Source organism: Coregonus lavaretus (assembly GCF_964263955.1).
Source record: "Coregonus lavaretus genome assembly, contig: HAP1_SCAFFOLD_723, whole genome shotgun sequence".
Lineage (NCBI taxonomy): Eukaryota > Metazoa > Chordata > Actinopteri > Salmoniformes > Salmonidae > Coregonus > Coregonus lavaretus.
In genome coordinates, this window is record NW_028156100.1 from 145,073 (window position 1) to 172,471 (window position 27,399).

General features: G+C 48.0%; 1 pseudogene across 1 annotated transcript; it reads right to left on the minus strand.

Annotated features, from left to right (window-relative positions):
• Nucleotides 1–9,111: 9,111 nt before the first annotated feature.
• Nucleotides 9,112–11,908, minus strand: LOC311126849 (NLR family CARD domain-containing protein 3-like; annotated as a pseudogene). The gene is made up of 3 exons: nt 11,725–11,908; nt 11,367–11,595; nt 9,112–10,887 (listed from the first exon to the last, which is right to left on the minus strand). The product of its transcript is annotated as an NLR family CARD domain-containing protein 3-like (transcript).
• Nucleotides 11,909–27,399: the final 15,491 nt, after the last annotated feature.

Sequence of the window (27,399 nt, forward strand, 5' to 3'; positions counted from 1 at the left end):
GTCAAATCATATTAAAACCACACTGCTATTCTTTGGTGGTGAAAATAGAGTGGAAAGAATATTGGACCAAACACTAAACTTTTGACTAAATTAATTTGTCTAAATAATTATGACTTTTTCAAATGGGAGAACTACATAATAAAGTACTTTCATTTCTAAACGGTAAAATTTACAGTTAGGGAAAAAAGTATTTGATCCCCTGCTGATTTTGTATGTTTGCCCACTGACAAAGACATGATCAGTCTATAATTTTAATGGTAGGTTTATTTGAACAGTGAGAGACAGAATAACAACAAAACAATCCTGAAAAACGCATGTCAAAAATGTTATAAATTGATTTGCATTTTAATGAGGGAAATATGTATTTGACCCCTCTGCAAAACATGACTTAGTACTTGGTGGCAAAACCCTTGTTGGCAATCACAGAGATCAGACGTTTCTTGTAGTTGGCCACCAGGTTTGCACACATCTCATGAGGGATTTTGTTCCACTCCTCTTTGCAGATCTTCTCCAAGTCATTAAGGTTTCGAGGATGACGTTTGGCAACTCAAACCTTCAGCTCCCTCCACAGATTTTCTATAGGATTAAGGTCTGGAGACTGGCTAGGCCACTCCAGGACCTTAATGCGCTTCTTCTTGAGCCACTCCTTTGTTTCCTTGGCCGTGTCTTTTGGGTCATTGTCATGCTGGAATACCCATCCACGACCCATTTTCAATGCCCTGGCTGAGGGAAGGAGGTTCTCACTCAAGATTTGATGGTACATGGCCCCGTCCATCGTCCCTTTGATGCGGTGAAGTTGTCCTGTCCCCTTAGCAGAAAAACACCCCCAAAGCATAATGTTTCCACCTCCATGTTTGACGGTGGGGATGGTGTTCTTGGGGTCATAGGCAGCATTCCACCTCCTCCAAACACGGCGAGTTGAGTTGATGCCAAAGAGCTCGATTTTGGTCTCATCTGACCACAACACTTTCACACAGTTCTCCTCTGAATCATTCAGATGTTCATTGGCAAACTTCAGACAGGCCTGTATATGTGCTTTCTTGAGCAGGGGGACTTTGCGGGCGCAGCAGGATTTCAGTCCTTCACGGCGTAGTGTGTTACCAATTGTTTTCTTGGTGACTATGGTCCCAGCTGCCTTGAGATCATTGACAAGATCCTCCCGTGTAGTTATGGGCTGATTCCTCACCGTTTTCATGATCATTGCAACTCCACGAGGTGAGATCTTGCATGGAGCCCCAGGCCAAGGGAGAATGACAGTTATTTTGTGTTTCTTCCATTTGCGAATAATCGCGCCAAATGTTGTCACCTTCTCACCAAGCTGCTTGGTGATGGTCTTGTAGCCCATTCCAGCCTTGTGTAGGTCTACAATCTTGTCCCTGACATCCTTGGAGAGCTCTTTGGTCTTGGCCATGGTGGAGAGTTTGGAATCTGATTGATTGATTGCTTCTGTGGACAGGTGTCTTTTATACAGGTAACACACTGAGATTAGGAGCACTCCCTTTAAGAGTGTGCTCCTAATCTCAGCTCGTTACCTGTATAAAAGACACCTGGGAGCCAGAAATCTTTCTGATTGAGAGGGTGAAATACTTATTTCCCTCATTAAAATGCAAATCAATTTATAACATTTTTGACATGCGTTTTTCTGGATTTTTTTGTTGTTATTCTGTCTCTCACTGTTCAAATAAACCTACCATTAAAATTATAGACTGATCACTTCTTTGTCAGTGGGCAAATGTACAAAATCAGCAGGGGATGAAATACTTTTTTCCCTAACTGTATATGTATGAACATCTTTAAATAAAAGGTGACATTCTGTTCTGTTGCATAATATGAAACATTGTATCTAAAAACCAAATTTAAAACTGTAAGCTTCACTGTCCAAACACATATGGTGTGGACTATGTGTGCCTGGTAAACACATGTGGATCTGGTGAACAGTTATCACTTGTTGACCAACTACAGGAATACTGACCTCAGAGTCTCCAGTTTACAGTGGGGATTCCCCAGTCCAGCAGAGAGCAGCTTCACTCCTGAATCCTTCAGGACATTGTTACTCAGATCCAGCTCTCTCAGGTGTGAGGGGTTTGACTTCAGATTTGAGACCAGAGAAGCACAGCCTTCCTCTGTGACTAGACAGCCTGACAGCCTGCAAAGAGTCAAATCATATTAAAACCACACTGCTATTCTTTGGTGGTGAAAATAGTGGCAGTATATTTTTTCTACATATTAAGATACATCAGTGTCCTGAAACCTGTCATATCTATTCATAAATTAATGTATCATTATTAGAAATTATCATAATATTGCTTGTAGAGAGAAACATGTATAGTACAAATATTTGAGTAGACTGACCAGACCAGTTTAAAAAGCAGTATCAGTCAAAAGACAGACAGTGAGGTATCAGATTTAGATTGTATTGAGTATACAGTCCACACCATATCTAGTTTGACAGTGAAGATAACATTTTAAATATGGCTCTATACTCCAGCATTTTGCATTTGAGATCAAATGTTTCATATGAGGTGACAGTATATAATGTCACCTTTTATTTGAGGGTATTTTAATACATATCTGTTTCACTGTTCAGAAAAATAAAAGCACTTTATGTATCTAGTCCCCCTATTTGAAAAAGTCATAAGTATTTTGATCAATTCACTTACAGTGTATTAAAGTAGTCAAAAGTTTAGTATTTGGTTGTAAACTCGTTGGTTGCATTTGCAGTTTGTTTTGGTTGTGTTTTGGGTTATGTTTTGCCCGATAGTAACTGAATGGTGGATGATGACTGGAGTAATTTCTGTCTAAGTGAGTAGATAACATGTTTCTAAACACTACTAAATGAATCCGGATGATGCCATGATTAAGAAAAATCATGAATGAATCATGAATAATAATGAGTGAGAAAGTTACAGAGGCTTAAACAAAACATGCTAACCTCTCACCATTACCAATAACAGAGGGGGTATGATCCTTGTTCCTCTGTAACTTTCTCATTCATCATCATTCACGATTAATTCATGATTATTCATAATCATAGTAGCATCCACATGAATGTAGAAGTGTTCAGAAACATATTCTATTCTTACTGACAATTAAAGTGAAGTAACTCCAAAATGACAGTACATTTGTCACGGTTTCGGCCGAGGCTGCTCCTCCTCCTGGTTCGGGCAGGCTTCGGCGGTCGTCGTCCCCGGAGTACTAGCTGCCACCGATCTATGTTTCATGTTCGTTTGGTTTTGTCTTGATGTTGTACACCTGTGTCTAGTTAGTCCTCGTTAGTGTCCTATTTAGTTCTCGTTGTGTGTGTCTTTGTTTGTGTGTGATTGCTCTTCTGTTTTGGTGTTTGAGCTACGTACTTCCCTCCAGTGTTTTGGAGAGGTTTTCGCACATGTTAGTGCGCCGTTTGTTTGACGCCTGTGTGCGCCGTTATTTAGCCTCTGGGCTTATTGTGCTCATTTACTACGTGATTATTTCACTAAAGTCTTTTGGACTGAGCTTCTGCGTCCTGCACTTGATTCCTGCACCACACCCACCTTCAGCACCCCTTGACAGAATCACACACCAATTGAATGGAATCAGCAGGATCAACAGTCACGCCTGAGTCGCTCGAGGAGCATGTCCGCGGCAAGGATGACCAGATACGACAACTGGGGACCGCTCTACAGGACGTCATCAACACCCTGCACCGATGGGAGGCCAGAGGGGTACCCACACCTCCACCTACCCTGCCAACCCCATCGGCTGGTCCACCAGTCCCAGGTCCGGAACCCAGGGGGATTCGGCTCTCGCTCCCGAGGGCGTATGACGGAACAGCTGCCGGGTGTCAGGGGTTCCTCCTGCAGGTGGAGCTCTACCTGGCCACTGTACACCCGGTGCCCTCGGGACACGAGAGCGTTTCCGCCCTCATCTCCTGTCTCACGGGCCAGGCGTTGGAATGGGCCAACGCCGAGTGGAGGAAGATGGACGCCACCACCATCTCCTACGCCGAGTTCTCCCGTCGCTTCAAGGCCGTGTTCGACCATCCACCTGAGGGCAAAGCGGCGGGGGAGCGTCTAGTCCACCTGAGACAGGGGAGGAGGAGCGCACAGGCGTTTGCGCTGGAGTTCCGGACTCTAGCGGCGGACGCAGGGTGGAATGAACGGGCCCTCATCGACCATTTTCGATGTAGCCTACGGGAGGACGTTCAACGTGAGTTGGCCTGCAGGGATACCAATCTCACCTTCGACCAGTTGGTCGATATGTCCATCCGTCTGGACACCCTGCTGGTCACCCGTGGACGTCCCGAGGGGGGTCCGTCCATTCCGCCCTCCGGCACCTCCGAGCCGAGCCCTATGGAGCTCGGGGGTGCCGGCGCTAGAGAAAGGAGGAGGAGGAGCCCGAGGGGGCCTGTCTCCTGCACCAAGTGCGGTCGTGGAGGGCACACTGTGGCCAGGTGCTGGGGAGGGTTCTCCGGGGGGGAAGACAACAGGCCACGCACTGGGGAGCCCTCCCAGGTGAGTAGACGCCCCACTTACCCAGAGCTCTCTGTTGCGCACTTTTGTATACCTGTTTGTTTTCCACAGGTTGCACCTCATTCCCAGCATAAGGCGCTAGTAGATTCAGGCGCAGCTGGGAATTTTGTTGATCGGAAGTTTTGTTTAGATTTAGGGATCCCTCTCCTACCTGTTGACAAACCTTTTCCCGTTCATGCCTTAGATAGCCGCCCGTTGGGGTCGGGGTTGATTAGGGAGATCACAGCACCACTTAGGATGTGTGCGCAGGGGGGTCATGAAGAGACTATACAGCTGTATCTGATCGACTCTCCTGCGTACCCAGTGGTGCTGGGAATTCCCTGGTTAAGCACCCATAACCCTGCTATTTCGTGGCAACAGAGGGCTCTCGATGGGTGGTCTGCTCAGTGCGAGGGGCGATGTCTGGGTGTTTCCGTGGGGGCGACTTCGGTGGAAAGTCCAAACCAAGTGCCCGCACTGCACATTCCGCCTGAATATGGGGATTTAGCTCTCGTGTTTAGTAAAACTAGGGCGACGCAGTTGCCTCCTCATAGACAGGGGGATTGTGCGATTGATCTCCAGGCAGGAGCAGCGCTCCCACGGAGCCACGTGTATCCTTTGTCTCAAGAGGAGAGAAAAGCTATGGAGACTTACATAGCCGAATCTTTGAGACAGGGATACATTCGGCCCTCCACTTCTCCCGCCTCCTCGAGCTTCTTTTTTGTGAAGAAAAAAGATGGAGGGTTGCGCCCGTGCATTGATTACCGTGGTCTCAATCAGATTACTGTGAAATACAGTTATCCACTCCCTCTGATTGCGACCATGACGGAGTCATTGCATGGAGCGCGGTTTTTCACAAAACTGGATCTCAGGAGCGCTTATAACTTGGTGCGCATTAGGGAGGGCGACGAATGGAAAACAGCGTTTAGTACCACGTCAGGTCATTTCGAGTATCTCGTCATGCCATATGGGTTGATGAATGCTCCATCAGTCTTCCAATCCTTCGTAGATGGCATTTTCCGGGATATGCAGGGGCAATGGGTGGTCGTGTACATTGATGACATTCTGGTGTACTCGTCTATCCGAGCCGAGCATATAACCCTGGTGCGTCTTGTATTGAGGAGGCTGTTGGAGCCCAACCTATATGTCAAGGCAGAGAAATGTCTGTTTTTCCAGGAGTCGGTCTCCTTTTTGGGTTATCGGTTGTCCGCGTCAGGGGTGAGAATGGAGGTGGATCGTGTGTCCGCTGTGCGTAATTGGCAAACCCCAACCACTGTCAAAGAGGTGCAGCAGTTCTTGGGCTTTGCGAATTACTACCGGAGGTTTATCCGGGGTTTTGGACAGGTGGCAGCTCCCATCACGTCCCTTCTGAAAGGGTCCGGTGCGCCTGCAGTGGTCAGCTGATGCGGACAGGGCCTTTAGGAGACTGAAGGAACTGTTTACGTCGGCTCCGGTGCTGGCGCATCTGGATCCCGCATTACCCTTTCAGGTTGAGGTGGACGCGTCTGAGGCTGGTATAGGGGCCGTTCTCTCTCAACGGTCCGGCACGCCACCTAAACTCCGCCCCTGTGCTATTTACTCAAAAAAGCTCAGCCCGGCGGAGCGTAATTATGACGTCGGGGACAGGGAGCTGTTAGCTGTAGTTCAGGCCCTTAAGGTGTGGAGGCATTGGCTTGAGGGGGCTCAACACCCTTTCCTCACTTTGACTGACCATCGGAACCTGGAGTACATCCGGGCAGCGAGGAGACTGAACCCTCGCCAGGCTCGATGGAGTATGTTTCTCACCAGGTTCGTATTTAAAATCACGTACATCCCTGGGTCCCAGAATGGTAAGGCAGATGCGCTGTCCCGGCGGTATGACACGGAGGAGAGGTCCGTTGAGCCTACTCCCATACTACCGGAGTCTTGTCTTGTGGCACCGGTGGTGTGGGAGGTCAATGCCGAAATCGAGTGAGCGTTGCGTACCGACCCCAGCCCTCCACAGTGTCCTGAGGGTCGGAAGTACGTTCCGGGTATTGGCATCCGGGTATTGGCCGGACAGTGCATTGTCTTAGCACTAAATACTGGTGGCCCACGTTAGCTAGGGATGTGAGGGTTTATGTCTCCTCCTGCTCGGTGTGCGCCCAGTGTAAGGCGCCCAGACACCTTCCCAGGGGTAAGTTACAACCCCTGCCAGTTCCACAACGACCATGGTCCCACCTCTCGGTGGATTTTGTGACAGACCTTCCCCTCTCTCAGGGGAATACCACCATCCTGGTCGTTGTGGACCGGTTCTCTAAGGCCTGTCGTCTTCTCCCTATGTCGGGTCTGCCTACTGCCCTACAAACCGCAGAGGCCCTATTTACCCACGTCTTCCGGCATTACGGGGTACCCGAGGATATAGTGTCTGATCGAGGCCCCCAGTTTACCTCCCGAGTATGGAGAGCGTTCATGGAGCGTTTGGGGGTCTCGGTTAGCCTTACCTCAGGGTACCACCCGGAGAGAAACGGGCAGGTAGAACGTGTCAACCAGGATGTGGGTAGGTTTCTGAGGTCGTATTGCCAGGACCGGCCTGAGGAGTGGGCTCGGTACATTCCCTGGGCCGAGATGGCCCAGAACTCTCTCCGCCACTCCTCTACCAACCTAACCCCCTTCCAATGTGTGTTAGGTTACCAGCCGGTTCTGGCACCTTGGCAGCAGAGCCAGATCGAGGCCCCTGCGGTGGATGATTGGATGAGGCGCTCGGAGGAGACGTGGAACGCTGCCCACGTCCACCTGCAGCGGGCCATCCGTCGTCACAAGGCGAGCGCCGATCTCCACCGCAGTGAGGGGCCGGTGTACGCACCCGGAGATCGAGTCTGGCTCTCTACCAGAAACCTACCCCTCCGCCTGCCCTGCCGGAAGCTGGGTCGGCGGTTTGTGGGGCCTTTTGAAGTCCTGAGAAGATTGAACGAGGTGTGTTATAGGTTACATCTACCTGTTGAATATAAGAATATTAACCCCTCGTTCCATGTGTCTCTTCTCAGGCCGGTGGTAGCTGGTCCACTCCAGGAAGGTGAGATAGGAGAGACTCCTCCGCCCCCACTGGACATCGAGGGGGCTCCGGCATACACCGTTCGGTCCATCTTGGACTCAAGACGCCGGATGGGGGGTCTCCAGTATCTCGTGGAGTGGGAGGGGTACGGCCCGGAGGAGGGGTGCTGGGTGCCGCGGAGGGACATCCTAGACCCATCTCTCCTGTCGGAGTTCCACCAGGACCATCCCGCGCGCCCTGCTCCGCGTCCTCCTGGTCGTCCCCGAGGCCGGGGTCGGCGCACGGCTGGAGCCGCGCGTCAAGGGGGGGGTACTATGTTTCATGTTCAAAACCAAACGAACATGATCTATGTTTCATGTTCGTTTGGTTTTGTCTTGATGTTGTACACCTGTGTCTAGTTAGTCCTCGTTAGTGTCCTATTTAGTTCTCGTTGTGTGTGTCTGTGTTTGTGTGATTGCTCTTCTGTTTTGGTGTTTGAGCTACGTACTTCCCTCCAGTGTTTTGGAGAGGTTTTCGCACATGTTAGTGCGCCGTTTGTTTGACGCCTGTGTGCGCCATTATTTCGCCTCCGGGCTTATTGTGCTCATTTACTACGTGATTATTTCACTAAAGTCTTTTGGACTGAGCTTCTGCGTCCTGCGCTTGATTCCTGCACCACACCCACCTTCAGCACCCCTTGACAACATTATTCACCATTCAGTTTCTATTGGGGGAATCATAATCCAAAACACAACTAAAACAAACTGCAAATGCATTCAACAAGTTTGTAGAATCACAAGCTTGATGTAATCACTGCAGGTAAGGAATATGGGACCAAATACTAAACTTATGACTACTTTAATACAATATAAGTGAATATGTCCAAATTATTACGACTTTTTCAAATGGGAGAACTAGATACGTAAAGTGCTTTCATATCTAAACAGTAAAACAGATATGTATGAATACCTTTAAATAAAAGGTGACATTCCGTACTGTTGCCTAATATGAAACATTCTATCTCAAATCCAAAATGCTGGAGCATAGCACCAAATTTAAAACTGTAAGCTTCACTGTCCAAACACATATGGTGTGGACTATGTGTGTCTGGTATACACATGTGGATCTGGTGAACAGTTATCACTTGTTGACCAACTACAGGAATACTGACCTCAGAGTCTCCAGTTTACAGTGGGGATTCCCCAGTCCAGCAGAGAGCAGCTTCACTCCTGAATCCTTCAGGTCATTGTTACTCAGAACCAGCTCTCTCAGGTGTGAGGGGTTTGACTTCAGAGCTGAGGCCAGAGAAGCACAGCCTTCCTCTGTGACTAGACAGCCTGACAGCCTGACAAAGAGATCAACATGATTTCACAAACACACTGTTAATTTAACCAGTAGTGTAGAAGAACAATGGCAGATGCATTTGGTTTATTCTCTTAAACAACATATAGATTCATCTTCCGTCTGCTAGAATTGTATGGTCATATTGTTATACTAATATGAACATCATTGCATTGATTCTGTAAGTTTTTCAATGTAATATTATATATTATATACATATTATAATACATATATTTCTCTAAACTTCATATTTATTCCTGATGATTAGTTCTTATATGTCATTTGATGTACTCACAGAGCAGCTCTGGAGGCTTTGACCACTGGCAGCAGCCTCAGAAGAACTTCCTCTGATCTGGAGTATTTCTTCAGGTCAAACACATCCAGCTCCTTTTCTGAAGTCAGCAACACAAAGACCAGAGCTGACCACTGTGCAGGTGACAGTTCTTCTTCTGAGAGACTTCCTGATCTCAGGTAGCTTTGGATCTCCTCCACTAGAGAATGGTCATTCAGTTCATTCAGACAGTGGAACAGATTGATGCACCTCTCTGGAGAGGGATTCTCCCTGATCTTCTCCTTGATGTACTTGACTGTTTCTTCATGGCTCTGTGAGCTGCTTCTTGTCTTTGTCAGTAGACCTCGTAAGTGCTTCTGATTGGACTCCAGTGAGAGGCCCAGAAGGAAGCGGAGGAACAGGTCCAGGTTTCCCGTCTCACTTTGTAAGGCTTTATCCACAGCACTCATGTAGACAGTAACTTTACGCTTGTGGCTGATCCTCACAGAAAAGTTCCTGGACGTTGATTGCTGTGAATGAGAGGAACACATATACAGCAGCCAGAAACTCCTGAATGCTCAGATGCACGAAGCTGTACACCTTGTCCTGGTACAGCACACATTCCTCTTTAAAGAGCTGTGTGCACAATCCTGAGTACACAGAGGCTTCATTGACATCAATGCCAGCCTCTTTCAGGTCTTCTTCATAGAAAATCAGATTGCCCTCAACAAGCTGTTGAAAAGCCAGTTTTCCCAGTGACAGAATGCTCTCTTTATTCCAGTGTGGACCTGTCTCTTCTTTCCCAAGATACTTTTCATTCTTCTGTTTGGTATGAAACTCCACAAGGTGTGAGTACATCTCAGTCAGAGTCTTGGGCATCTCTTCTCTCTTGTCTGTACTCAACATGTGTTCAAGGACTGTTGCAGAAATCCAACAGAAGACTGGAATGTGGCACATGATGTGGAGGCTCCTTGATGTCTTTATGTGTGAGATGATTCTGCTGGCCAGGTCCTCATCACTGAATCTCTTCCTGAAGTACTCCTCCTTCTGTGGGTCATTGAACCCTCGTACCTCTGTCACCTGGTCAACACACCCTGAAGGGATCTTATTGGCTGCTGCAGGTCGGGTAGTTACCCAGAGGAGAGCAGAGGGAAGCAGATTTCCCTTGATGAGATTTGTCAGCAGAACATCCACTGAGGTTGACTCTGTGACGTCCCAACAGATCTTGTTCTTCTGGAAGTCTAGGGGCAGTCGGCACTCATCCAGACCATCAAAGATGAACAGGACTTTGTACTTGTCGTAGTTGGAGATTTTTGATTCTGTGGTTTCCTTTGAGAAGTGATTGAGAAGTTCAATCAAAGTGTGTTTTTCCCTGTTCATCAAATTCAGCTCCCGAAAAGGGAATGAAAATACAAATTGGACATCCTGATTTGCTTTTCCTTCAGCCCAGTCCAGAATGAACTTCTGCACAGAGACTGTTTTTCCAATGCCAGCGACTCCCTTTGTCAGCACAGTTCTGATAAGTTTGTCTTGTCCAGTTAAGGGTTTGAAGATGTCGTTACATTTGACTGCAGTCTCTGGTCTTGCTTGTTTCCTGGTTGTTGTCTCAATCTGTCTCAGCTCATGTTCATTATTGACCTCTCCTGTTCCACCCTCTGTGATGTAGAGCTCTGTGTAGATCTTATTGAGAAGTGTTGGGTTTCCTTGTTTAGCGATCCCCTCAAATACACATTGAAACTTCTTCTTTAGATTAGATTTGAGTTCACGTTGGCAAATCACAGCAAGCTCATCTGAATCTAGAAATAACACAGAGGATATTAATATTACATCTGTTTTAATGCCTACAGTATTCTAGGACTGTTATAACATTTTAAATTATAATCATTTCTTCGCTTAACTGACTGTATAAATGTGTAAATGTTTTCATAATGCATTACACACTGGTGTGACTGATTAAATTATTATTGGTATTATTAATGCTCTCTCTCTCTCTCTCTCTCTCTCTCTCTCTCTCTCTCTCTCTCTCTCTCTCTCTCTCTCTCTCTCTCTCTCTCTCTCTCTCTCTCTCTCTCTCTCTCTCTCTCTCTCTCTCTCTCTCTCTCTCTCTCTCTCTCTCTCTCTCTCCAACACATCCCTGCTGCTACTTGATGAGGTCACTAGGTGTTGTGTTAAGGCTGCTACAATATCATTTAGTTACACAGCTACTTTAGCTGTACTTTAGCTACAGCTTTTAAATGTTCTAAAACAGCATTCGACATGAGCAGACAGCTCTTACTTTTCTCCAGTGTGTCAGCAAGCTCCTTCTGGTTCATTTTCCTCAGGACGTGCAGTGTGATCTTCAGAGCCCCCTCTCTGGCACTGCTCTCCTGCTTCTCATCTTCAGCATCCACCACTTCCTTATCCTGCTTCTGACTCTCAAAGCCTTCTGGGAGTTCTGGACTAAGAATCCTCTTGAACATCTTCAGCTCGTTCTTCACAAATGTTATAATATTCTCTTCAAGCAACTGAAATAAATCAAGTAAATAAGTTATGCAAGAGACTAAATGCTTTCTCATTAACACATTAATGAATGATTGACAGGTCAACTTTACTTGAGGTAAACAAAAACAAATGTACATAACAGGACCACATACACTGAATATGGAGGCCAGGTCTGTTTGATGACTCTGGGAAGACTGACCACTGAGAATCTCTGACTCTGATCTCTCCTGGTGGTTTCTGTGGACAAAACATGAGATTACATCTCCTCATCCAGGGAGTGCACACACACACACACACACACACACACACACACACACACACACACACACACACACACACACACACACACACACACACTCAAAGGGAATGTTGTGTTAGTTTAATATTGTTCCAGGACTATGAAAATGGAAAAAAGGATTAGCCTATGGATTATGAAAACAACCAAAATAAATGGGAAAATGGAAGAGGAGAAATGACTAGAGACAATGTTGTTTAACTCACTGACCATGACCCATGAGTTCTTCTTACCTTTGTTCAGTCGAAAAGTCTCCCTCTCTAAACACTATAGGAGGTTCCATAGACCAGTCACTCTTCATGGACACACAGCTGGGTACAGGGAAGGCTGGTCTCTCCTGCTTGATTGGGCTTCAACACAACAGAGACAAACATTACGTCTCTCATCTACTCTGAGCTCAGATGGGGAAACATGAGAAGAGTTTCATTCCAAAATGCTATATATCCATTTTCAGAAATGTTCGTAAATTAGCTTCTATTGTTTAAAGAAATTATCAAATAAATGGTTGTGTTTTTTCACTAGCTAATCATGGCAGGGGGTTGTTCAATAACAGACATGTGTTTCTTTAAAATCGATCAATTAATGGCTTCATTTTAGAGAGACAAATTTTTTTTTTGCAAAATGCTATTTATCTGCCTCACTCTCAGAGAAATAAGTAGTACTAATAGATTTTACTCAGTTAAATGTAACAAATAACTACATTTTTAATAAAGAACTGTACAAATGATACACTTGTGACATCAATATTTAAATATATTTGAAAAATAATAATAAATACAGTAATATGAGATCTGTATGTAAAACATTTACATTTTATTTTTTAGTCATTTAGTCATTTAACATTTAGCAAATGTTTTTTATTCAGGGTCCGGATTCCCAAAAGCATCTTAAGGCCAAGTTCATCATTAGAATCTTAGTAGGAGCATTGTTAAATCTCTGAGCTATTTCCCAAAACCATCGTCATTAACGTTGCTCTTGAAAACACTCATATTCTAACACCTGCCTCAGACCACTTGTAGAACAGCCAAGTGCGTCTGTCACGATCGTCGTCAAGAGAGGAGGACCAAGGCGCAGCGTGATGAACGAACATGTTTATTTATCATTAGCGATAAACACGGACAGTAAACAAAAACAACAAACGACTCGTAACGTCCTAGGTAACATAGACCAACACGGAACAAAAACCCACAACACCCAAAGGAAAACATACAGATTAAATATGGCTCCCAATCAGAGACAACCAGCCGACAGCTGACACTCGTTGCCTCTGATTGGGAGTCATACAGGCAAACATAGAAACAGAACAACTAGAATACCCAACATAGAAAACGAACACATAGAATGCACACACCCTGGCTCAACATATAGAGTCCCCAGAGCCAGGGTGTGACAGTACCCCCCCCCTAAAGGCGCGGACTGCGACCGCATCTTAACAAAACCCCAAACAGGGGAGGGCTGGGTGGGCATTCCTCCTCGGAGGCGGCTCCGGCTCCGGCCTTGACCACCACCCCTCCATAATTCCCCCGTAGCGCCCCTGGTCCGGTCTGACCCCGCTGGCTGGATCTGGACTGGACATTGACGGAGCGGATTGCTTACGCTCCGTTGTGGAGCAGCTGACCGGTCTTACCAGGCTGACGACTCGCACCCCGGGCTTGGTGCGAGTAGCAGGAACGGGCTGAACCAGGCTGACGACTCGCACCCCTGGCTTGGTGCGAGTGGCAGGAACGGGCTGGACCAGGCTGACGACTCGCACCCCTGGCTTGGTGCGAGTGGCAGGAACGGGCTGGACCAGGCTGACGACGCACACCGTAGGCTTGGTGCGTGGCGCAGGGACAGGCCGGACAGGGCTGGCGACGCACACCGTAGGCTTGGTGCGTGGAGCAGGGACAGGCCGGGCAGGGCTGGCGACGCACACCGTAGGCTTGGTGCGTGGAGCAGGGACAGGCCGGGCTGGGCTGGCGATGCACACCGTAGGCTTGGTGCGTGGAGCAGGAACAGGCCGGACTGGGCTGGCGACGCACACCGTAGGCTTGGTGCGTGGAGCAGGGACAGGCCGGGCTGGGCTGGCGACGCACACCGTAGGTTTGGTGCGTGGAGCAGGGACAGGCCGGGCTGGGATGTCGACGCACACCGTAGGCTTGGTGCGTGGAGCAGAAACAGGCCGGGCAGGGCTGGCGACGCACACCGTAGGCTTGGTGCGTGGAGCAGGGACAGGCCGGGCAGGGCTGGCGACGCACACCGTAGGCTTGGTGCGTGGAGCAGGGACAGGCCGGACCGTACTGGGAACACACACCACTGGCTTTAAACGGGGATCAGGAACGGGCCGGACCGGACTGGCAATACACCTCAGTACCTCTCGCCGTGCCTCTACGACTTCCTTCCCCCTTCTCACCAATGGCTCCCGTAACCTGGTGGCCCTCTGAACTCGCCCCTTGTCTGCCTCCGTCAGCCCCGTCGTCCATGCCGTGTGCCCCCCCCTAAAAATTTATTGGGGTTGCCTCTCGCCTGTCCGACGTTGACCCGTTTGGCGCCGCTGCTCCTCTCCTGCCTGGGTCTCCCCCTTTATCGCCTTCCGGTACCGGACGGCCTCCTCCTCAGTAATCTGCCTCCAACCGAGGAGGACATCCACAAGAGTCACCTCCTGCGTGTGTTCCTGGACACGCTGCTTGGTCTTGGTATGGTGGGTTTTTCTGTCCTGTTCGTCTTGTAGCGAAGTAGACCAAGGCGCAGCGTGTGAAACAAACATGACTTTATTTAATTAAAGTAACAAACAAAAGACGATTCGTGAAGTCCACGGTTAAACATACCGACACGGAACAAAAACCCACAACACCCAAAGGAAAACATACAGTTTAAATATGGCTCCCAATCAGAGACAACCAGCCGACAGCTGACACTCGTTGCCTCTGATTGGGAGTCACACAGGCAAACATAGACATAGAACAACTTAGAATACCCAACATAGAAAATGAACACATAGAATGCACACACCCTGGCTCAACATATAGAGTCCCAGAGCCAGGGTGTGACATTGAATCTACAAATAAAGTTGATCAGATGGATTACACTGTAATGTTTTTATTGTAAGGGAAACAGAAATAGGCTATAGGCCTTTTTTTATTTTACTTTGTAGAATAAACTTTTTTTAAGTTACAAAAAATATATATTTCCACAAATATTTCTTCATGCAATTGTCACGAACTCTGATGCGGATGTGGTGCGAATCAATAGCAGGACACAGGAGCTCAGTAAATCCAGACTTTACTAGAAAATCCAAAAATCATAACACGGGTCAAACAACCCGGAGGCGAAACATACGCCACAGTGCATAAAATACTCCCAAACCGAACTGCGCACGAACAATAGTGCGACGGTAAAACAAAGAGAGTCTAGCAAACAGCACTGCACCAAACGACAGGAAAACAATTACACACAACACATGACAAACAAATGGAACAATATATAGGGTACATAATCACACTAACAGGGAACAGGTGCACAACAACTAGACAAAACCAAACGAACATCGAACACATCCAACGGTGGCAGCTAGTACTCCGGAGACGACGACCGCCGAAGCCTGCCCGAGCAAGGAGGAGGAGCAGCCTCGGCCGAAACCGTGACAGTACCCCCCCCTTGACGCGCGGCTCCAGCCGTGCGCCGACCCCGGCCTCGGGGACGACCAGGAGGACGCGGAGCAGGGCGCGCGGGATGCCCCCGGTGGAACTCCGACAGGAGAGACGGGTCTAGGATGTCCCTCCGCGGCACCCAACACTGTTCCTCCGGGCCGTACCCCTCCCACTCCACTAGATATTGGAGACCCCCCCATCCGACGTCTCGAGTCCAAGATGGACCGAACAGTGTACGCCGGAGCCCCCTCGATGTCCAGTGGGGGCGGAGGAGTCTCTTCTATCTCACCTTCCTGGAGTGGACCAGCTACCACCGGCCTGAGAAGAGAAACATGGAACGAGGGGTTAATATTCTTATAATCAATAGGCAGTTGTAACTTATAACACACCTCGTTCAAACTTCTCAGGACATTAAAAGGCCCCACAAACCGCCGACCCAGCTTTCGGCAGGGCAGGCGGAGGGGCAGGTTTCTGGTCGAGAGCCAGACTCGATCTCCAGGTGCGTACACCGGCCCCTCACTGCGGTGGAGATCGACGCTCGCCTTGTGTCGACGGATGGCCCGCTGCAGATGGACGTGTGCAGCGTTCCACGTCTCCTCCGAGCGCCTCACCCACTCATCCACCGCAGGGGCCTCGATCTGGCTCTGCTGCCATGGTGCCAGAACCGGCTGGTACCCTAATACACATTGGAAGGGGGTTAGGTTGGTGGAGGAGTGGCGGAGAGAGTTTTGGGCCATCTCCGCCCAGGGAATATACCTAACCCACTCCTCTGGCCGGTCCTGGCAATACGACCTCAGAAACCTACCCGCATCCTGGTTAACTCGTTCTACCTGCCCATTGCTCTCCGGGTGGTATCCCGAGGTAAGGCTCACCGAGACCCCCAAATGCTCCATGAACGCTCTCCAGACTCGGGAGGTAAACTGGGGGCCTCGATCAGACACTATATCCTCGGGTACCCCGTTATGCCGGAAGACGTGGGTAAATAGTGCCTCAGCGGTCTGTACGGCAGTAGGAAGACCCGACATAGGGAGTAGGCGACAGGCCTTAGAGAACTGGTCCACAACGACCAGGATGGTGGTATTCCCCTAAAAAGGGGGAAGGTCTGTCACAAAATCCACCGAGAGGTGGGACCAGGGTCGTTCAGGAACGGGCAGGGGTTGTAACTTACCCCCATTGCAAATGTCTGGGCGCCTTACACTGGGCGCACACCGAGCAGGAGGAGACATAAACCCTCACATCCCTGGCTAGCGTTGGCCACCAGTACTTAGTACTAAGACAATGCACTGTCCAGCCACTACCTGGATGTCCAGAGGAGGGTGACGTGTGAGCCCAGTAAATGAGTCGATCCCGAACCTCGAGCGGAATGTACTTCCGACCCACAGGACACTGTGGAGGGCTAGGGTCGGCACGCAACGCCCGCTCGATTTCAGCATCGACCTCCCACACAACCGGTGCCACTAGACAAGACGCCGGTAGTATGGGGGTAGGCTCAACGGACCTCTCCTCTGTGTCATACCGCCGGGACAGAGCGTCTGCCTTCCTGTTCTGGGACCCAGGGATGTACATGATTTTAAATACGAACCTGGCTAGAAACATGCTCCAATGAGCCTGGCGAGGGTTCAGTCTCCTAGCTGCCCGGATGTACTCCAGGTTCCGATGGTCAGTCAAAATGAAGAAAGGGTGTTGAGCCCCCTCAAGCCAATGCCTCCACACCTTAAGGGCCTGTACCACAGCTAACAGCTCTCTGTCCCCCACGTCATAATTTCGCTCCGCCAGGCTGAGCTTCTTAGAGTAAAAAGCACAGGGGCGGAGTTTAGGTGGCGTGCCAGACCGTTGAGAGAGAACGGCCCCTATACCGGCCTCAGACGCGTCCACCTCAACCTGAAAGGGTAAGGCGGGATCCGGATGCGCCAGCACCGGAGCCGAAGTAAACAGGTCCTTCAGTCTCCCAAAAGCCCTGTCCGCCTCAGCCGACCACTGCAGGCGAACCGGACCCCCTTTCAGCAGAGACGTTATGGGATTCGCAAAGCCCAAGAACTGCTGCACCTCTTTAACAGTGGTTGGGGTTTGCCAATTACGCACGGCTGACACACGGTCCACCTCCATCTTCACCCCTGACGCGGACAACCGATATCCCAAAAAGGAGACCGACTCCTGGAAAAACAGACATTTCTCTGCCTTGACATACAGGTCGTGCTCCAAAAGCCTCCTCAATACACGACGCACCAGGGCTACATGCTCGGCTCGGGTAGATGAGTACACTAGAATGTCATCAATGTACACGACCACCCCTTGCCCCTGCATATCTCGGAAGATCTCATCCACGAAGGATTGGAAGACTGAAGGAGCATTCATCAACCCGTATGGCATGACGAGATATTCGTAATGACCCGAAGTGGTACTAAATGCTGTTTTCCATTCGTCGCCCTCCCTAATGCGCACCAAATTATACGCGCTCCTGAGATCCAGTTTTGTGAAAAACCGCGCTCCGTGCAATGACTCCATCATGGTCGCAATCAGAGGGAGTGGATAACTGTATTTCACAGTAATCTGATTGATACCACGGTAATCAATGCACGGGCACAACCCTCCATCTTTTTTCTTCACAAAAAAGAAGCTCGAGGACGCAGGGGAAGTGGAGGGCCGTATAAATCCCTGTCTCAAAGATTCGGCTATGTAAGTCTCCATAGCCTTTCTCTCCTCTTGAGACAAAGGATACACGTGGCTCCGTGGGAGCGCTGCTCCTGCCTGGAGGTCTATCGCACAATCCCCCTGTCTATGAGGAGGCAACCGCGTCGCCCTCGCCTTACTGAACACCAGTGCCAAATCCCCATATTCAGGTGGAATGTGCAATGCGGGCACTTGGTTTGGACTTTCCACCGAGGTCGCCCCCACGGAAACACCCAGACATTGCCCCTCACACTGAGCAGACCACTCCTTAAGAGCTCTCTGTTGCCACGAAATGGCAGGGTTATGGGTACTTAACCAGGGAATTCCCAGCACCACCGGGTACGCAGGGGAGTCGATCAGATATAGCTGAATAGTCTCCTCATGACCCCCCTGCGCACACATCCTAAGTGGCGCTGTGACTTCCCTAATCAACCCCGACCCCAACGGGCGGCTATCTAACGCATGAACGGGAAAAGGATCGTCGACAGGCAGGAGGGGAATCCCTAACTCTAAACAAAACTTCCGGTCAACAAAATTCCCAGCTGCGCCTGAATCTACTAGCGCCTTATGCTGGGAATGAGGTGCAACCTGTGGGAAACTAACAGGTATACAAAAGTGCACAACAGAGAGCTCTGGGTAAGTGGGGTGTCTACTCACCTGGGAGGTCTCCCCAGTGCGTGGCCTGTCGTCCCCTCCTCCTGGAGAACCTCCCCAGCACCTGGCCGCAGTGTGCCCTCTACGGCCGCAGTTGGTGCAGGGGACAGCCCCCCTCGGGCTCCTTCTCCTCCTTTCTCTAGCGCCAGCACCCCCGAGCTCCATGGGACTCGGCTCGAAGGTGCTGGAGGATGGAATGGACGGCCCCCACTCGGACCGTCCACGGGTGGCCAGCAGGGTGTCCAGACGGATCGACATGTCGACCAACTGGTCGAAGGTGTAATTGGTGTCCCTGCAGGCCAACTCACGTTGAACGTCCTCCCGTAGGCTACATCGAAAATGATCGATGAGGGCCCGTTCATTCCACCCTGCATCTGCCGCTAGAGTCCGGAACTCCAGTGCGAACGTCTGTGCGCTCCTCTTCCCCTGTCGGAGGTAGAACAGACGCTCCCCCGCCGCTTTGCCCTCTGGTGGATGGTCGAACACGGCCTTGAAGCGACGGGAGAACACCGCGTAGGAGATGGTGGTGGCGTCTATCCTCCTCCACTCGGCGTTAGCCCACTCCAATGCCTTGCCCGTGAGACAGGAGATGAGGGCGGAAACGCTCTCGTGTCCCGAGGGCACCGGGTGTACAGTGGCTAGGTAGAGCTCCACCTGCAGGAGGAACCCCTGACACCCGGCAGCTGTACCATCATACGCCCTTCGGGAGTGAGAGCCGAATCCCACTGGTTTCGGACGGACCGACCGATGGTGGTGGTAAGGTAGGTGGAGGTGTGGGTACCCCTCTGGACTCCAAACGGTGCAGGGTGTTGATGACGTCCTGCAGAGCAGTCCCCAGTTGTCGTATGTGGTCATCCTGGCCGCGGACATGCTCCTCAAGCGACCCAGGTGCTGCTGCTCCTGCTGATTCCATATGTGGTGTGTAATTCTGTCACGGACTCTGATGCGGATGTGGTGTGAATCAATAGCAGGACACAGGAGCTCAGTAAATCCAGACTTTACTAGAAAATCCCAAAATCATAACACGGGTCAAACAACCCGGAGGCGAAACATACGCCACAGTGCATAAAATACTCCCAAACCGAACTGCACACGAACAATAGTGCGACGGTAAAACAAAGAGAGTCTAGCAAACAGCACTGCACCAAACGACAGGAAAACAATTACACACAACACATGACAAACAAATGGAGCAATATATAGGGTACATAATCACACTAACAGGGAACAGGTGCACAACAACTAGACAAAACCAAACGAACATCGAACACATCCAACGGTGGCAGCTAGCACTCCGGAGACGACGACCGCCGAAGCCTGCCCGAGCAAGGAGGAGGAGCAGCCTCGGCCGAAACCGTGACAGCAATTAATCCTTTACAATAGTTTATGCACTATGTATCAAGCGTTTATTTATCAACCATGTTTGCACACCTTGCTATGGTGCAGGGATGGGCAACTCCAGTCCTCTGGGCCTGATTGGTGTCACACCTTGCTATAGTGCAGGAATGGGCAACTCCAGTCCTCTGGGCCTGATTGGTGTCACACCTTGCTCTAGTGCAGGGATGGGCAACTCCAGTCCTCGGGGCCTGATTGGTGTCACACTTTTGCCCTAGCCGCAGCTAACACACTTGACTCCAATAATTAACTAATCATAATCTTCAATTTAGAATGAGATTAGTTTAATCAGCTGTGTTTGCTAGGGATTTGGGAAAAGTGTGACACCCCGAGGATTGGAGTTACCCATCCCTACTAGCTGAAAGGCCAGACGGTTCTAGTGTTAATGACTGGTAGATGGGTGTTGCTCATGCATTCACTCATGCTGACTGGCTCCAATACTTTGTTCTTGACTAAAGCGTCCAAGTCAGCCTTGACTTTTGGTCGTGCTTTCAGAAACGTTGGTTTGCTGTCTGGCTTAATGCTAAGCTTCCCTGTAATGTCGTTCATACTACCCAGCTGTCCATTAAAGACTTCTCCATGTTTCTTTAAGATGGCAGGTGCAGTGGGGAAAAAAGTATTTAGTCAGCCACCAATTGTGCAAGTTCTCCCACTTAAAAAGATGAGAGAGGCCTGTAATTTTCATCATAGGTACACGTCAACTATGACAGACAAAATGAGATTTTTTTTCTCCAGAAAATCACATTGTAGGATTTGTAATGAATTTATTTGCAAATTATGGTGGAAAATAAGTATTTGGTCACCTACAAACAAGCAAGATTTCTGGCTCTCACAGACCTGTAACTTCTTCTTTAAGAGGCTCCTCTGTCCTCCACTCGTTACCTGTATTAATGGTACCTGTTTGAACTTGTTATCAGTATAAAAGACACCTGTCCACAACCTCAAACAGTCACACTCCAAACTCCACTATGGCCAAGACCAAAGAGCTGTCAAAGGACACCAGAAACAAAATTGTAGACCTGCACCAGGCTGGGAAGACTGAATCTGCAATAGGTAAGCAGCTTGGTTTGAAGAAATCAACTGTGGGAGCAATTATTAGGAAATGGAAGACATACAAGACCACTGATAATCTCCCTCGATCTGGGGCTCCACGCAAGATCTCACCCCGTGGGGTCAAAATGATCACAAGAACGGTGAGCAAAAATCCCTGAACCACACGGGGGGACCTAGTGAATGACCTGCAAAGAGCTGGGACCAAAGTAACAAAGCCTACCATCAGTAACACACTACGCCGCCAGGGACTCAAATCCTGCAGTGCCAGACGTGTCCCCCTGCTTAAGCCAGTACATGTCCAGGCCCGTCTGAAGTTTGCTAGAGTGCATTTGGATGATCCAGAAGAGGATTGGGAGAATGTCATATGGTCAGATGAAACCAAAATAGAACTTTTTGGTAAAAACTCAACTCGTCGTGTTTGGAGGACAAAGAATGCTGAATTGGATCCAAAGAACACCATACCTACTGTGAAGCATGGGGGTGGAAACATCATGCTTTGGGGCTGTTTTTCTGCAAAGGGACCAAGACGACTGATCCGTGTAAAGGAAAGAATGAATGGGGCCATGTATCGTGAGATTTTGAGTGAAAACCTCCTTCCATAAGCAAGGGCATTGAAGATGAAACGTGGCTGGGTCTTTCAGCATGACAATGATCCCAAACACACCGCCCGGGCAACGAAGGAGTGGCTTCGTAAGAAGCATTTCAAGGTCCTGGAGTGGCCTAGCCAGTCTCCAGATCTCAACCCCATAGAAAATCTTTGGAGGGAGTTGAAAGTCCGTGTTGCCCAGCGACAGCCCCAAAACATCACTGCTCTAGAGGAGATATGCAATGGTCCAAAATACCAGCAACAGTGTGTAAAAACCTTGTGAAGACTTACAGAAAACGTTTGACCTGTGTCATTACCAACAAAGGGTATATAACAAAGTATTGAGAAACTTTTGTTATTGACCAAATACTTATTTTCCACCATAATTTGCAAATAAATTCATAAAAAATCCTACAATGTGATTTTCTGGATTTATTTTTCTCATTTTGTCTGTCATATTTGATATGTACCTATGATGAAAATTACAGGCCTCTCTCATCTTTTTAAGTGGGAGAACTTGCACAATTGGTGGCTGACTAAATACTTTTTCCCCCCACTGTAGGTCTGTGTCTCCATGTGTCATTGTATGCACTGATGGCCAGTCCAGTGTGATTTTCTCCATCTATGAACATCCCAGTAGTGATGCATAGTCTCCTTTCACAACATAGAGTGGCAGCTTTTCAGTTTGTCTGTTTACCTGAACTGTGACATCAGTGATGCCTCTCACAGTGACAGATTCACCTGTGTAAGTCTTTAACACGAGGTGCGCTGGTTGAAGTGGAAGGTGTTTCAGTGTATTTTTTCTGACACAAGAGATACAGCTGCCCCTGTGTCAATCTCCATACCCACCGGCTGTCCCTCTAGCAAGGGGGAGACATAGTAGCCGTGCGGCCCGCCAGGAAAAAGTCAGGATTTTCAGTGTGACTTCCTCGTCTGATGAGTCACTCACCTCAGTGTTCTCTTACTCAACAGTGTGAACATATCTATGTGTCTTTCGTTGGAATGTCTGTTTCTTGTTTCCCGTTTTTGTAATTTCTCTGTTCTCTTTTTGTTTCTGGAGACTTATCCGATGTTGACCTTTTTACCACAGGCTGAACAATCCATGTCCTTACACCAGCATGTGACTTGATTTCCAAGTCTCTGATTTTCAGTTGAAACTCTGTTGAAACGTTTTATTTATTTGAAAGGAACACAGACAAGAACAAATAGCAGCAGGAATGGTTATACAGCTAGATACACAATACTGTTAAAATATATATATATATCAGTATATTATGGAAACTAGTTATTGCAGATAAATACAATTATAATAAACCACATATACAATCACCCACCTCAGCTGCATCAGCCCACCCTCCAACCCCTCCTGGGACCACCCCAACCCACCCTCCAACCCCTCCTGGGACCACCCCAACCCACCCTCCAACCCTTCCTGGGACCAAAAAAGAAGCTCGAGGACGCAGGGGAAGTGGAGGGCCGTATGTATCCCTGTCTCAAAGATTTGGCTATGTAAGTCTCCATAGCCTTTCTCTCCTCTTGAGACAAAGGATACACGTGGCTCCGTGGGAGCGCTGCTCCTGCCTGGAGGTCTATCGCACAATCCCCTTGTCTATGAGGAGGCAACCGCGTCGCCCTCGCCTTACTGAACACCAGTGCCAAATCCCCATATTCAGGTGGAATGTGCAATCAAGGTACACATTTGCACAAAAATGATAATTAATGGTCAATCTGTTGGGTAAAACCCACTACAGGAGTTATTTTATGGTTTCAGCTGCATTTGTTGTTTGGCCCCATGGATCCTAGCAGTGGATAGTTCTAAATAAATGATATCTATAAAAGTGCTGATCCAATGAGGTGTGGTGGTTGCCATCTTAGTTCCAACATCTTTTTAGCTGCTGTCCAAACTGACAACATTATACGTCTTTGCTGTAATGACAGTGGTGAATTATAATTCAGTAATAACAGTTTGGGGGAACAAGGTATGAGGATACCTCTTTCCAAAACATGTCCCCTGGTCTCTCCCAGTACATATGATTAAAGGAGTCCAAGGCACCTTGATTACATAGATCACACAGAGGAGCGGTTGTGATTTCTAGGTGGAAGGTATGAGATTAAAATGTATCAGCTGATAATTAGGATTGTTAGATGAACCCACTAAGTTCCTGATGAACTCAACTGGTGAGCCTCTTTAGCAGCTAGTTCCATGGACACACTGATTTCAATGTCCTTTGCCAAGGTCAGATGACTTTCAGTCAACAGTCTCTTTTGTGTAGCTTCACTCCGTAGCCCACATACTAGTCTGTCTCTAATGATGTCATTTAGAACAGCATTAAACTCACAGTGTTCTGGTAGTTTCTTTAATGCAGCAGCAAACATTGTTACTGATTCTCCCTCTTCCTGATGTCTCCTGTGGAACCTGAACCTTTCAGCATTAACTAGTGGTTCTGGTGAAAAATGTCCTTTAAGTATCTCCACAATATCCCCATACGTCTTATTACCTGTTCTGTCTGGCTGTAGCAGGCTGCCTAGTAAATTAAATGTCTTTGGCCCCATTACACTAAAACATGGAGGCACAATGTTGTCCTCATCCATGTCATTTACAAGAACAAAATATTCAAACTGTTCTGTATATGAGCTCCACTGCTCAATACTTTCATCAAACTGTCCAATGTTTCCAACAATTCCAGCCATCTTTCGTTTCTCAATAAGCTCCTGATTGTCACTCACTTCAATATTGTCCTCAACCACAGCAATATTTTCCTCAGTCACGTGATCTTCATTCCCTTCATTCACTGACGTTTCCTCCTAAGTTCGCTCGTTTAGCAGATTAAATTAAAAGGTTTGTCTTCACAGTTGAATACATGTCCTCCCTTTTAATCACGTTGTTTTCCCACTCCGATGTCCGTCTCGAGTCCTTTTCTGCCGTCCATGACGATGTTAACTCCAGTGGTGGAAAAAGTACCCAATTGTCATGCAGGAGTAAAAGTAAAGATACCTTAAAAGAAAATGACTCAACTAAAAGTGAAAGTCACCCAGTAAAATACCACTTGAGTAAAAGTCTAAAAGTATTTGGTTTTAAATATACTTAAGTATCAAAAGTAAATGTAATTGCTAAAATATACTTAAGTATCATAAGTAAAAGTACAAGTATAAATCATTTAAAATTCCTTACATAAAGCAAACCAGACAATTTTCTTGTTTTTGAAATGTACATTCAGCCAGAGGCAAACTCCAACACTCAGACAATTTACAAACAAAGCATTTGTGTTTAGTGAGTCTGCCAGATCAGAGGCAGTAGGGAATTGGACAATTTCCTGTCCTGCTAAGCATTCAAAATGTAACGAGTACTTTTGGGTGTCAGGGAAAATGTATGGAGTAAAAATTACATTATTATCTTTAGGAATGTAGTGAAGTAAAAGTAAAAGTTGTCAAAAATATAAATAGTAAAGTCAAGTACAGATACTCAAAAAAACTACTTAAGTAGAACTTTAAAGTATTTTTACTTAAGTACTTTACACCACTGGTTAACTCTCTTTCTTAGCTAGCTGGACTATGCACTTGCCTCTGCTATCAATACACTGTGCTAACATTAGCCTATTCTGGACCACAGAAAATAACAGTTTTAAACAGTTGTAAAAACCCACTTCTTCCAGATAGAATAGTTCCTGTAGATTCAGACTTACTCATCACCAATCTGTTGTTATGTCTCGTGGGTTTCATAACCACGTCTGTATAACAATTCAATATTGATGAGACAGGAGACAGGAATCAGATCAACCATTTATCTGGAACGTGATCATCTCAACACATACAAACCCCCATGATGCTCTGCAGCACAACCCCAATATACAACAAATACATAAATAAGTAAATGGACACTAAACAAAACTCATAGAGGAATTTAAATGTTCAGTTGTAGAAAGTAGGGCCATGGGATAGGGTCAGAAAGGTCAGTATGTTTGATAACTGGTTACAGAGGTGACATAACAAGCATAAGGTCCATTATAACACAGTGAAGTAGAGGTGGGAGCTAAAAGCAGACATGGATAGTGAGACGGTGTGAGGAGGTCAGGGGTGAAACACTAGATCAGGACAGGTAGAAATGGCAGGGCTGGAAATAGACACAGAGACACATTCTGATCATGGCTCAGACCTGACCTGAGACACCCAAACAGAAGATGCCATAGCAAAGTCCTGTCCAGTAGGCTATATGGGATTTCCTTTCATCAAAATCCTACACATGTAAATGTGTCCAGTGTGTGTGTGTGTGTGTCCTGTGTGTGTTTGTCCAGTGTGTGTGTGTGTGTGTCCAGTGTGTGTGTCCTGTGTGTGTGTGTTCAATGTGTGTGTGTCCAGTATGTGTGTGTGTTCAGTGTGTGTGTGTGTTCAGTGTGTGAGTGTGTGTGCGTGTGTGTGTTTCCAGTGTGTGTGTGTATGTGTGTGTGTGTGTCCAGTGTGTGTCTGTCCAGTGTGTGTGTGTGTCCTGTGTGTGTGTGTCCAGTGTGTGTGTGTGTGTGTGTGTTTGTGTGTGTCCAGTGTGTGCGTGTGTCCAGTGTGTGTGTGTTTGTGTCCAGTGTGTGTGTCCAGTGTGTGTGTGTGTGTGTGTGTCCAGTGTGTGTGTGTGTGTGTCCAGTTTGTGTGTGTCCAGTGTGTGTGTGTGTGTGTGTGTCCAGTGTGTGTGTCCTTGATGTGTGTGTGTGTGTGTGTCCTGTGTGTGTGTGTGTGTCCAGTGTGTGTGTGTGTGTGTGTGTGTGTGTGTGCGTGTCAAGTGTGTGTGTGTCCAGTGTGTTTGTGTGTCCAGTGTGTGTGTCCTTTGTGTGTGTGTGTGTCCTGTGAGTGTGTATGTGTGTGTCCAGTGTGTGTGTCCTTTGTATGTGTGTGTGTCCTGTGTGTGTGTGTCCAGTGTGTGTGTGTTTGTGTCCAGTGCGTGTGTGTGTGTCCAGTGTGTGTGCGTGTGTGTGTCCAGTGTGTGTGTGTCCTGTGTGTGTGTGTCCAGTGTGTGTGTGTTTGTGTCCAGAGTGTGTTTGTGTGTGTGTGTGTGTCCAGTGTGTGTGTTTGTGTGTGTCCAGTGTGTGTGTCTCCAGTGTGTGTGTGTGTGTCCAGTGTGTGTGTCCTATGTATGTGTGTGTGTCCTGTGTGTGTGTGTCCAGTGTGTGTGTGTTTGTGTCCAGTGTGTGTGTGTGTGTGTCCAGTGTGTGTGTGTGTGTGTGTCCAGTGTGTGTGTCCTTTGTGTGTGTGTGTGTGTCCTGTGTGTGTGTGTGTGTGTGTGTGTCCAGTTTGTGTGTGTGTGTGTCCAGTGTGTGTGTGTTTGTGTCCAGTGTGTGTGTGTGTGTGTGTGTGTGTGTCCAGTGTGTGTGTGTTTGTGTCCAGTGTGTGTGTGTGTGTGTGTGTGTGTGTGTGTCCAGTGTGTGTGTGTCCAGTGTGTGTGTCCAGTGTGTGTGTGTGTGTGTGTTTTCAGTGTGTGTGTGTCCAGTGTGTGTGTGTGTGTGTGTGTCCATTGGGTGTGTGTGTCTCCAGTGTGTGTGTGTGTGTCATGTGTGTGTGT